General features: G+C 43.0%; 1 protein-coding gene across 6 annotated transcripts in view; it reads right to left on the bottom strand.

Moving 5' to 3' along the window:
* LOC135510992 (bifunctional heparan sulfate N-deacetylase/N-sulfotransferase 2-like) overlaps nt 1-13,945 on the bottom strand; it is a 170,950-nt gene that overhangs the window by 45,318 nt on the left and 111,687 nt on the right. Inside the window, exon 1 of one of the 6 annotated variants that reach the window (XM_064932404.1) lies at nt 7,318-7,393. The exons of the other annotated variants lie outside the window; for them this stretch is intronic. The gene's annotated coding sequence lies outside the window, so the exon portion shown is untranslated. Of the gene's footprint in view, nt 1-7,317; nt 7,394-13,945 lie in introns of those variants that run through there. 6 annotated transcript variants of the gene reach the window in all.

The raw sequence follows: 13,945 nt of genomic DNA, 5'->3' as shown, positions 1-13,945 counted from the left end.
CGAAATGAAGGTCGTCCTTTAAAAAAGGTGTCTGGGATAGTTCAAAACAGACGTTGGCACAGCTGCGGGACGATAGGCCAGAAAAAACATCAAACGCATAGAACAGTGGTTCCATACTAAAATGTTTAAACACAAAGACGAGGCTGATGAAACAGATCACAACATTTAGCTTAGAAGTTGATAAACTATGAATAATGCACATTATAAGCGCAGCAATGTGTTCACTCGTCTCGGCCATATGCGTGAATGTTCCAAAATGATATTACCCGAGAATACCATTCCCAGAAGGCACACTTGATACGAGCGGTTTTTATAATGCGACAGCGACGGATATGCAGCCTAATGATAGAAACTTAGAAAGAAGGAACATCTGAAGATGCAACAATATGATTGTGTTTTACTGCCTTTGGACAGAAATGCTGGTTTCAACGGCAAACCAAGAAATCACATTTTTTTTCCTATGTTCGGATTTTGGCTAAAGTTTATTAAAAACAGGGTAAAATAGGCTATGCAAAACGTCCAGGTTTCAAACAATGATATGGTTGGCTAGGCATTCCATATGTCATTATTTAGGTTATGGAAAAGTATAATATTACAATATATCATTCCAATGTTGGGTAAATAAGCCTATTAGCATACACATTTGACTCTCTCCTAGCTTGTCTGCGGGGCCGGAGAGGATGTTTCGTGCCCGGTAGTTGCTGTGGCATTTGCATTGTTTGTAGACTATGGCTAGCTACTATAGTATTCTAGCGAATATGGTTGTATCTCCCTGACCTGAAACAAATGTACACACTAACATGTGCCAAGTACTTCAGCCTCGCGCTGCAACTCTGTCTGGCGTGCGCACGTGAAGAGCGGAGTGACAGATTCATTTTTAGAAGCACTGCGCTCAGACATAAACGTTACTTTCTTTTACTTCAAAACGGAAGTCTACTGAAGTGAGAATTTTTTCCTTGTGTTCCTTGGCTATTTTCATTGTTTGGTTCACAAGCTAGGTTGTTTTTCGGATGTTTGAGTTTCAACTGCTAGGAAAGAGAAGCAACGCGGATACTAGTCAGTCTCACAGGTACAAACATGATTGGAGTGGCATCACCACGGTAACCTCCCGCTTTACAGTTTTGTCTCATCTGTCATATGTTGGTTAACCCTCCCGTTGTGTTCGTTTCATGTTCATTCATTCTGTGTTCCCGGTCCAAAATGACAGCCCCATTATAGCTGATTATAAATCCATATATTATCACCTAATGCTGTCTTAGATCTCTTTTTTTTTATCAACTTAAGTTATTGTGAACATTACAAGTTTTGAACTTCTATTTGCTATTTATGGGCTGTAGGCCTCATTGACCTGAACTCAAACAACTAGTTTTTGAGTTAAAAAAGCATAATGTATGGATTATTTTGATGAACAAATACTCAGATGAAACATTGTGCTATTTATCAGACTACTTTGTGTCAAAGTTAAACAAGGACATTTGTTTTGAAACCATTTAAAATGTTTAAATAGTGGTAGAAAATAACATCTGTTGTGTTCCTGGTCAAAACTGCCCGCCATGATTTTAGTAGTAAAGAAAAGACAAAGGCCCAAAACTTGCAAACTTGACCATATTACAAAATTTATGTCGGAACACATTAAAGAACAACAGTAACAATAACAGTATTACTAACAAAAACATAAAAATGTTCACAATCTGTCAATCAGTGGTGGTTCCATGTTGTGTTCTCATGCACATGCTGTACAATACGCAGCGGTTGTTGCATGCGCCTTGCAAATATATGCACTGGATTTATGGCACATAATGCTCGTTTTGACATCTCGGTGCACACAGATTGCACCTCTTCCCTTTGTCTCTTCTGTCTCTGGCGGCCGTAGATCGTGCATCTGGCCCTTGTATATCTCTCACCAATCCAGCAGAGGATGGTGTTGGGGGAAGGTGTTGGCACCTTTGAATGAGGGGTGCCACCATGGCTTTCCCCAACTCTTCTAGGGATAGTGTCCTCTTGAAGAATTTCCCCTACTTCCAGCCTGGATTCACCTCCATCCACACCACAAGCTCGTTGTAGGCCGACATATCTAGGATGTTGAAGAACACCACCATGGGCCAACATGCCGTCATCCTCTTACAAGAGTATGTGACAGGAACCTGCAAAAGGGCAATAATCAATAAATAAAATATCACTTGTATGTACTCATTATTTATGTCTTGCATAGTAATGTGAAAAATTGCATCAAAAGTGTTGTTTTAATTTATCACATGTAAAATATATTTACATATTCAAATGAATATAATTGACTCCATATTGTTCACAAATTCAATGAGCATTTCACCAAACAACAACATGTCTTATTTTTATGGTGCAGATAAAACAATCTGGTAATAGAAAAAAAGTACACGAGACTTGAAAGATAAAAAGTAACATACCTTATCAAGGTTGTCAACTCCCCCTCTGTTGTAATCCAGGACAGCGTTGGGCTTCCTGTCCTCCCTGGTACTCACAGCAACATAACCGGTGCAGAGTTGTCATCAGGAGCACTTACTTGTTTTTCTTCAGGCAGTAGCAAGAAGTGTGTGTGTGTGTGTGTGTGTGTGTGTGTGTGTGTATGCTCAAACACACATGCATGTGGGGGTCTGGGAGAGGAAGTGTGTCCGTCTGATGAATGGGCATGTGCCTGAACTCAATTGTATACACTAATTGTAGTCTCACCCATTCATTTCTAATGAAAGGTCATTTTTGACCGGGAACACCACAGGTGTACAATAGTTAAATAAAAACACCCAAAATATAATGAAAATCATCTACATGTATTTTGTGTGTTCAGATGCCCTGTGTGGATAAAGTAATGGAACCTTATGACAATCAGATTAAATTAAATACATTTTTCGGAGAAAACTTACCGGTTCAATTTGACCAGAACACAACAGGAGGATTAAAAGACTCAGGTCACAAAAAAATGTAATTAAACAATATACCACATTACTTCTTACTAGTAATACATTCATTGATTTAGAAACATTACAAAAGCATGATCATCCATTTTTTTGTGTGTTTATCGTTGTAATATTTTGGCTGGTAAAAAATCTGAGCGGCTGGTAGAATTTTAAATCTACCTGCCACACAGTGGCTGTGTACCAAAAAGTACATTTTAGGCCCTGGCCGTTGGCAAATGGTGGTACTGAAAAAGGTCAAGGCGACCATTATTCAGTGACTGAAGAGGGAGGGTGAAGCAGAGAAAGTAAAGGCTGGGGAACACACACACTTTCTTCTTTGTATATTGTTGTGTTATGTTGTTTAATGGGGCAGCTGGTGGTGGATTGAAATGTCTAACTCAAGTTCATTCAGTAGCCAGTTCACAATAACATTGTTCTCTCTTTGATCGCCCCCCATCTAGCTTCAGAGTTTGTTCTGTTAGGTGACCTAAACTGGGATATGCTTAACATCCCGGCAGTACTACAATCTAAGCTAGATGTCCTCAATCTCACACAAATCATCAAGGAACCCACCAGGTACAACCCTACATCTGTAAACAAGGGCACCCTCATAGACGTTATCCAGACCAACTTGCCCTCCAAATACATCACTGCCTCATTGCCTGTATCCGCTACGGGTCCGCAGTCAAACGACCACCCCTCATCACTGTCAAACGCTCCCTAAAACACATCTGCGAGCAGTCCTTTCTAATCAACCTGGCCTGGGTATCCTGGAAGGGTATTGACCTCATCCCGTCAGTTGAGGATGCCTGGTCATTCTTTAAACGCTAGTAAAACCAAATGCATGCTTTTCAACCATTCGCTGCCTGCACCCGCACGCCCGACTAGCATCACCACCCTGGATGATTCCGACTTAGAATATGTGGACATCTATAAGTACCTAGGTGTCTGGCTAGACTGTAAACTCTCCTTCCAGACTCATATTAAACATCTCCAATCTAAAATCAAATCTTGAGTTGGCTTTCTATTCCGCAACAAAGCCTCCTTCACTCACGCCGCCAAACTTACCCTAGTAAAACTGACTATCCTACCGATTCTCGACTTCGGCGATGTCATCTACAAAATAGCTTCCAATACTCTACTCAGCAAACTGGATACAGTTTATCACAGTGCCATCCGCTTTGTTACTAAAGCACCTTATACCACCCACCACTGCGATCTGTATGCTCTAGTCGGCTGGCCCTCGCTACATATTCATCGCCAGACCCACTGGCTCCAGGTCATCTACAAGTCCATGCTAGGTAAAGCTCCGCCTTATCTCAGTTCACTGGTCATGATGGCAACACCCACCCGTAGCACGCGCTCCAACAGGTGCATCTCACTGATCATCCCTAAAGCCAACACCTCATTTGGCCGCCTTTCCTTCCAGTTCTCTGCTGCCTGTGACTGGAACGAATTGCAAAAATCGCTGAAGTTGGAGACTTATCTCCCTCACCAACTTTAAACATCTGCTATCTGAGCAGCTAACCGATCGCTGCAGCTGTACATAGTCCATCGGTAAATAGCACACCCAATTTACCTACCTCATCCCCATACTGTTTTTATTTATTTACTTTTCTGCTCTTTTGCACACCAATATCTCTACCTGTACATGGCCATCTGATCATTTATCACTCCAGTGTTAATCTGCTAAATTTTAATTATTCACCTACCTCCTCATGCCTTTTGCACACAATGTATATAGACTATTTTTCTTTTTTTTCTACTGTGTTATTGACTTGTTTATTGTTTACTCCATGTGTAACTGTGTTGTTGTCTGTTCACACTGCTATGCTTCATCTTGGCCAGGTCGCAGTTGTAAATGAGAACTTGTTCTCAACTAGCCTACCTAGTTAAATAAAGGTTAAATAAAAAAAATATTGTATACATGTGTTAGCATGTTCAATTAATAAATTATAATTAATATATGCAATGGACGTTTGCTTATTTTCATTAAGAGACAAAACGGTTTTACAAATTAAGTTTATGTAATATAGACTGTAGAGTATGTATCTCAGAAATACACCAATTACTTTAAAAGCACTGCAAATGACCTAGACCCATGTTGGCATTTACATTTTTTTATTAAAAAAAAGTATTTTAATTTTTGGGACCGTTCAAGTTCAGTTTGGAACAGTTGAATTTTCACTTCGGGACGGTGAGGAAAAAAGTTAGTAACTACTCCAAGTCTCAGAGCAAGTGACGTTTGAAACGCTATTAGCACACACCCAGCTAACTAGCTAGCTATTTCACATTGTTAACACCAGCCACGCTGATAGGCATGAAATAATAAACAGCGCTGTGCTTGCAAAGAGCTGCAGGCAAAACGCACAAAAGCACTGTTTGAATGAATGCTTACGAGCCTGCTACTACCTACCATCGCTCAGTCAGACTGCTCTATCAAATCATAGACTTAATTATAATATAATTACACACAGAAATATGAGCCTTTAGTCATTAATATGGTCAAATCCGGAAACTATCATTTCGAAAACAAAACGTTTATTCTTTCAGTGAAATACGGAACCGTTCGGTATCTAACGGGTGGCATCCCTAAGTCTAAATATCCTTGTTACATTGCACAACCTTCAATGTTATGTCATAATTATGTAAAATTCTGGCAAATTAGTTCGCAATGAGCCAGGCTGCCCAAACTGTTGCATATACCCTGACTCTGCGTGAAATGACACAATTTCAACTGGTTAATATTGCCTGCTAACCTGGATTTCTTTTAGCTAAATATGCAGGTTTAAAAATATACTTCTGTGTATTGATTTTAAGAAAGGCACTGGTGTTTATGGTTCGGTACAGTCGTCCAATGATTGTGCTTTTTTCACAAATGCGCTTTTGTTAAATCATCCCCCTGCGTTGCATCGATTATATGCAACACAGGACACGCTATATAAACTAGTAATATCATCAACCATGTGTAGTTATAACTAGTGATTATGAATGATTGATTGTTTTTTTACAAGATAAGTTTAATGCTAGCTAGCAACTTATCTTGGCTTCTACTGCATTCGCGTAACAGGCAGGCTCCTCGTGGAGTGCAATGAGAGGCAGGTGGTTAGAGCGTTGGACTAGTTAACTGTAAGGTTGCAAGATTGGTCCCCCGAGCTGACAAGGTGAAAATCTGTCATTATGCCCCTGAATAAGGCAGTTAACCCACCGTTCCTAGGCCGTCATTGAAAATAAGAATGTGTTCTTAATTAACTGACTTGCCTAGTTAAATAAAAGGTATTTTAAAAAACGGCAAAATGGGCGCCAAAAAATACGGATTTCCGATTGTTATGAAAACTTGAAATCAGCCGTAATTAATCGGCCATTCCGATTAATCGGTCGACCACTAATACACACCCCAGAGAGAAGGAGAGAGGGGTCGAGCTACAGATGGGCAAAGAAATAGGGAGGAAGCAATAGGCGGGAGGAAGCAATAGGAGGGAGGACACAAAAAAAGGCTGTTGAGAGAGAAAGGCAAGACAGGGACCGTGGGAGGGAAGGGTGGGGGGCAAAGAGAGTAAGGGAGACATGGATCGATTCTATCCTCCTGTCTGTGTATGTCAGGGCTGGTGTTGTTGGAGCTAAAAGCCTTGCATTTAGTAGCCTGGTCTGGGAGGAATAGGAGCAAACATGTAGCACCACCAGTCAACAGCTCTACCCTCATAGGAAACAGGAGATGACGCATGAGAAATCTGCTCAGATCCCCTAAGAATGAGTCGGCCTTTCAGAGGCACTTTATCACATAATAATATAGAGAGGGAGGATGAGAGAGAACGCTAGAACTGGCTTTAAAGGACTGGCTTTGAAAGAGAAACCATGTTCCGATCTCATGGCTGCATCCTTTCCCACTAATAAACCATTCTGTTATTTCACACTGTACTTGTATAGAGCTGACGATGGGATCGTTCTCTGCAACTAAGAACAGAGGCAGTTGCATTCAGTCAGTGTGAGCAGATTTAAACAGGACAACATAAGATGTGTTGCGTATCCATTCTATCAAACAGGACAGTTGTCCCTGAAGATCGCTGCTCTGGTCCAGCTGCACTACAAATCAAATGACTGAGAACCAAACATCCACGAATACGCACAGAAATAGTCTCACTGTTACAAAATATCACATTCTACAAGCCAAGAACGTAGTCATTTAGGAAGGTTGGTAAACATGTTTCCCCCGAATCCAGCCTGATAACAAGGAAAATGAGAATATAGGCCGACTAACTCTACATTTCAAATGGGGAATCAAGCAAAGGTCAAATAACATATTAAGGCATGTTAGCGTTTGTTATTTATTGAGGGTAGCTGTAAATAGTGCATACTAAATAGAAAAGAAAGAAAGAGGGGCACCTACTTGAACTGTGGCGGAAGCCGTTTTGTTCATATATTTACGCTGTAACTTTTATATATTGTCAAGCCTTTGGCCCAAGGCAGAATGGAAAGGAGAGAAGAGGGTAAAATGACAGAGGGAGGGAATGATGACAAAGAGAGAGAGGGAGCATGACGGAAACAGCAGAAAAGAGAAACCCAAGGGAACAGGGAAAAATAAGTCAAAAATGAGGAACAGGAAATGTTAAAAGGAAAAGAGGATGTGTGCTTGCTGATTTCAAACAAAGATAGAAATTGAGAAAGAAACAACTCAAGTCACTTTCTTGCTGGGCAGATGTACTGCTCGGAAAGTGCCAACAGATGAGCCCTGATACCTTCTATCATTATTTATCTCTCCATCTCTCTCCATCCTTCTCATCTTTCTTTTAAATGACCTCTGCTGCCAGAGGACCTGGCCATAGCCTCTGATTTGCGTGTGTGTTTACACTACACATAGCCACTTAAAACAGCTGGGGGGTGGCCAATATCAGTCACATCCTCAACTAAATTCTCCTTTTACCTGCTACCTCCAGGTTGTAGAGGTATATATTTTTTAAAGAAAGAAACTATGCACTGTGTGTGTGTCAGAAGCAGTGCCGGGGATAGAGTAGGATGAGTTTAGATGGCATTTTAGCTTCAGTTGCCCTTTGGGTGACTGTACTGTCCGTCTGTAGCTGAGAGAGAGGCAGTATGATGACGACGGTGTCTCTGGGTTTTAATGGTAGCCCGGATGCCTGTGGAAGGAGCTGCCAGCTCTCAACATGTCTGCTCAATTATATAGAGATAGAGACACCCAGAGCTAGTTGTTCTGGCAGGTATCTGTAACCTCACTCGCCACTGACACCCACGCCGACAGAGACGCGCACGCGCACACACACGCACGCACACACACACACACACACACACACACACACACACTCTCCTGTCCAGCCTATTACCACTCGGTTGCCTCATGCTCGTCATTACACCCTTGCTTCCACGCCGCCACCAGACACCCCAAATATCTTCAAGCAGACCCATCAAAATGGGTGACCTTTGAACTCCTGGCCCCAGGGTCCTCCTTTATTGACTGTTGGCAGTCCATCCCCCTCTTTGTCCCCAATGCTCTATATTCTCTTGACCCTTACACCCCCCCAACCCCTCTATCCATCCCCCACGGTCTCTCTTCTTAAAGGCCAAACCTGACAACCCAAACATCCCAATTACAGCTCCTCTTCTCACACACCACTCTAACCTGACACACACACACACACACACGTTGAGGCCCTTATTATTTCACAGAAAATGTACTCCCATCCTCCTTGTACATATTAATAGCCACATGTGGGTACATTCAATTAGGCCTAGCATTTGTGATTCTGAGTACACATACTGAGAAAACACTAGAAAACTTGTGAGTCTGCTGATATAAAGGAAAGGCCATGATAGCAGTACTGGACCCTGGTGTGTACAGAGCCGACAAGAGACAGGGCGAGAAAAAAGGAGAGTGAGCGATGTGTAATAGAAATATGTTATCACGCAACTCCCCCTGAGACACCTGCAGGGAATGGGGACACAGCCATGATCACCATTTTCCAGCGCCTGTGGAACAATTAGGTTCAAGTGCCTTGCTCAAGGGCACAGCGACAGATTTTACACCTTGTTGGTGCTGGTATTCGAACCAGCAACCTTTAGATTACTGGCCCAATGCAGTCACAGCAATAATTCTCAATGGGAAGACAGAAGACACTGACAGTTCTGTCAAATCACATCCTGGAGTATTCTCCAAATTACCACTAATCCCAACCCGCTTGAAAAAAACATGACAATCTTTTCCAAAACCACAGGGCATGACAGTCTATTCAAATTTTCCCTCACTCGGAGACAAAGCTACTTGAGAAGCAATTATACAAACAAGGACATTCCTATTGTGGTGTGTGTAGCTGAATGACAATACCAGAGGATAGAGTCGTTGGGGGGTGAAATGTTTCCCCCTTTGGAAACCGCTGTCTGATGACCTGAGTACAGATATACCGGAGTCTACTGATCTGAAGATGAATGCTGCCATGACAGTCAGGCGCAAACACGTTGTATGTGATCCGGCTGGTCATAATCCGGCTGGTTACAATCTAAGCTAGATGCCCTCAATCTCACACAAATCATCAAGGAACCCACCAGGTACAACCCTAACTCTGTAAACAAGGGCACCCTCATAGACGTCATCCTGACCAACTGGCCCTCCAGATACACCTCCGCTGTCTTCAACCAGGATCTCAGCGATCACTGCCTCATTGCCTGTATCCGCTACGGAGCCGCAGTCAAACGACCACCCCTCATCACTGTCAAACGCTCCCTAAAACACTTCTGCGAGCAGTCCTTTCTAATCGACCTGGCCCGGGTATCCTGGAAGGACATTGACCTCATCCCGTCAGTTGAGGATCCCTGGTCATTCTTTAAAAGTAACTTCCTCACCATTTTAGATAAACATGCTCCGTTCAAAAAATGCAGAACCAAGAACAGATACAGCCCTTGGTTCACTCCAGACCTGACTGCCCTCGACCAGCACAAAAACATCCTGTGGCGGACTGCAATAGCATCGAATAGTCCCAGCGATATGCAACTGTTCAGGGAAGTCAGGAACCAATACACGCAGTCAGTCAGGAAAGCTAAGGCCAGCATCTTCAGGCAGAAGTTTGCATCCTGTAGCTCCAACTCCAAAAAGTTCTGGGACACTGTGAAGTCCATGGAGAACAAGAGCACCTCCTCCCATCTGCCCACTGCACTGAGGCTAGGTAACACGGCCACCACCGATAAATCCATGATTATCGGAAACTTCAACAAGCATTTCTCAACGGCTGGCCATGCCTTCCGCCTGGCTACTCCAACCTCAGCCAACAGCTCCGCCCCCACCGCAGCTTCTCGCCCAAGCCCTTCCAGGTTCTCCTTTACCCAAATCCAGATAGCAGATGTTCTGAAAGAGCTGCAAAACCTGGACCCGTACAAATCAGCTGGGCTTGACAATCTGGACCCTCTATTTCTGAAACTATCCGCCGCCATTGTCGCAACCCCTATTACCAGCCTGTTCAACCTCTCTTTCATATCGTCTGAGATCCCCAAGGATTCGAAAGCTGCCGCAGTCATTCCCCTCTTCAAAGGGGGAGACACCCTGGACCCAAACTGTTACAGACCTATATCCATCCTGCCCTGCCTATCTAAGGTCTTCGAAAGCCAAGTCAACAAACAGGTCACTGACCATCTCGAATCCCACCGTACCTTCTCCGCTGTGCAATCTGGTTTCCGAGCCGGTCACGGGTGCACCTCAGACACACTCAAGGTACTAAACGATATCATAACCGCCATCGATAAAAGACATTACTGTGCAGCCGTCTTCATCGACCTTGCCAAGGCTTTCAACTCTGTCAATCACCATATTCTTATCGGCAGACTCAGTAGCCTCGGTTTTTCGGATGACTGCCTTGCCTAGTTCACCAATTACTTTGCAGACAGAGTTCAGTGTGTCAAATCAGAGGGCATGCTGTCCGGTCCTCTGGCAGTCTTTATGGGGGTGCCACAGGGTTCAATTCTCGGGCCGACTCTTTTCTCTGTATATATCAATGATGTTGCTCTTGCTGCGGGCGATTCCCTGATCCACCTCTACGCAGACGACACCATTCTATATACTTCCGGCCCGTCCTTGGACACTGTGCTATCTAACCTCCAAACGAGCTTCAATGCCATACAACACTCCTTCCGTGGCCTCCAACTGCTCTTAAACGCTAGTAAAACCAAATGCATGCTTTTCAACCGATCGCTGCCTGCACCCGCATGCCCGACGAGCATCACCACCCTGGATGGTTCCGACCTTGAATATGTGGACACCTATAAGTACCTAGGTGTCTGGCTAGACTGTAAACTCTCCTTCCAGACTCATATCAAACATCTCCAATCTAAAATCAAATCAAGAGTCGGCTTCCTATTCCTCAAAAAAGCCTCCTTCACTCACGCCGCCAAACTTACCCTAGTAAAACTGACTATCCTACCGATCCTCGACTTCGGCGATGTCATCTACAAAACTGCCTCCAACACTCTACTCAGCAAACTGGATGCAGTTTATCACAGTGCCATCCGTTTTGTCACTAAAGCACCTTATACCACCCACCACTGCGACTTGTATGCTCTAGTCGGCTGGCCCTCGCTACATATTCGTCGCCAGACCCACTGGCTCCAGGTCATCTACAAGTCCATGCTAGGTAAAGCTCCAGCTTTATCTCAGTTCACTGGTCACGATGGCAACACCCATCCGTAGCACGCGCTCCAGCAGCTGTATCTCACTGATCATCCCTAAAGCCAACAGTTCATTTGGCCGCCTTTCGTTCCAGTACTCTGCTGCCTGTGACTGGAACGAATTGCAAAAATCCCTGAAGTTGGAGGCTTTTATCTCCCTCACCAACTTCAAACTTGTGCTATCTGAGCAGCTAACCGATCGCTGCAGCTGTACATAGTCTACTGGTAAATAGCCCACCCATTTTCACCTACCTCATCCCCACACTGTTTTTATTTATTTACTTTTCTGCTCTTTTGCACACCAGTATCTCTACCTGTACATGACCATCTGATCATTTATCACTCCAGTGCCAATCTGCAAAATTGTAATTATTCGCCTACCTCCTCATGCCTTTTGCACACAATGTATATAGACTCCCCTTTTTTGTACTGTGTTATTGACTTGTTAATTGTTCACTCCATGTGTAACTCTGTGTTGTCTGTTCACACTGCTAAGCTTTATCTTGGCCAGGTCGCAGTTGCAAATGAGAACTTGTTCTCAACTAGCCTACCTGGTTAAATAAAGGTTAAATAATTTTTTTTTTTTTTTAAATAACATGACCAAGCACAAATAGTTCATACATGTAATAATAACATGAACATGCACACATCGGTCTGGACGATAATGGCCTAAAAATCAACTCAATTTGTATTTATTTATGGGTGATTCATGAGATAAATATATATTTTCTTGCTCTCTCTAAATAAGCTTCATTGTGCAACTAAAGGTCAAATACACTGCATTTCAAACAGTCAGCAATAGTCTAATGAAATCAGGGCTTGTGAAATTATACCTAGGCTAAATAGATGCTATCCACAACCATAAGACCCACTAATAATTTCATAATTTTATTAAAATAGTTTAACCTGCTTTATTGCAATAATCGCTGATCTGGCTTTCAAGTCTATGAAAATTCCCTTTTTGTTACAAATTTAACCAGAGCCACGCATAATGCACATTCACTTCTTGTAGCAGTCATTATAGAAATAACACTGGTCTCATGAACAATCTCTCAAGCACAAGCCCACGTGCTAGTGTGTAGCCAGCTAATCTTTATATTTCAAGTTTAGCCAATGCTAGCTAACAAGGTAGAACAGTTGAATTGTTATGAACACACCGTTCTGTCTGTCTCCAACTGTTTTAAACAGCGTGCTAGCCTGCCAACTTTGTTCAGATGTTGAAATCAAGTGGCCTACCTTGTTTCTCAGAATGTGAATGAGTTGCCAAGTCCTTATACAATAGTTGTATGCTCATTGCACATTTATAAAAAGAGACTAAACAGTTAGTATAACAGTCTTTGGCTAAAGTGCTGCTAGCGATATGTGGTACATCAATGCCTCTTGTGACAAACTCAGCATTCATTTTCCAGAATCAATGTTCACTGATACTCCTTGTTTTAGTAGTGTCTAGTCTGCCCGTAATTTGAGCTGTTGAGAGCTATCGTTAGGTAGGTTAACTTCTCTATTAAAATAAAATAATGTCTCAACGTGTTTCAGTGTGCATACGACCGATTCTGTTGGACCAAACATCAAATGCAAATAGCGAGTTGAAATTGCTCGTCAGTGAGATGTGATATATCATCTTTGTGAGATGCAGGGGGAGGGGCTTGGTGTGTGTGTGTGTGTGTGTGTGTGTGTGTGTGTGTGTGTGTGTGTGTGTGTGTGTGTGTGTGTGTGTGTGTGTGTGTGTGTGTGTGTGTGTGTGTAAACCGAGAGTAAGCAGCGAAGCAAGAGGTTTCACTCTCACCAAAATATGTCCAAAAAAAGCCCAATCTGCTTCTATGGGCTTATTTTGGACCTGAGCTTGTCGCCGGCCTTCCCGCCTTTGAGACAACTCCCATTGTCAGGGTGGAGACATGAGCATCTTGTCATTATATTTACACACAGATCTCGGGTGTAAATGGGAAGGTGCACACAGCACAGAAGGAGTGAAGCAGACGAGACCAAAAAGACATGAGAATAAGCGGACAAACGCTAATAAAAACGACAACTAAAAAAAGACTTGATTCTTGCAATATAGGTATTTGGAATATCGTGCAAAAACTCATTTGAATTAAATCGTTATAGTCGCCCAGCCCTACACACACATGGGTCATACATGGAACTCACAATTAAACAGACTTTTTCCTGCCTTCCTCCTCGCAAATGCTCAAGCACACACACACACACACACTAAAATCAGTGGCTAGGGCCAGGTCCTCTGGCAGCAGAGGTCATTCAGAAGAAAGATGAGATAAGGATGGAGCGAGATGGAGAGATAAATAATGATGGAAGGTATCAGGGCTCATCTGTTGGCGACAGTGACAAGGGCG

This window comes from Oncorhynchus masou, chromosome 23, assembly GCF_036934945.1.
Source record: "Oncorhynchus masou masou isolate Uvic2021 chromosome 23, UVic_Omas_1.1, whole genome shotgun sequence".
Lineage (NCBI taxonomy): Eukaryota > Metazoa > Chordata > Actinopteri > Salmoniformes > Salmonidae > Oncorhynchus > Oncorhynchus masou.
This window is presented reverse-complemented; position numbering and strand designations above follow the sequence as displayed.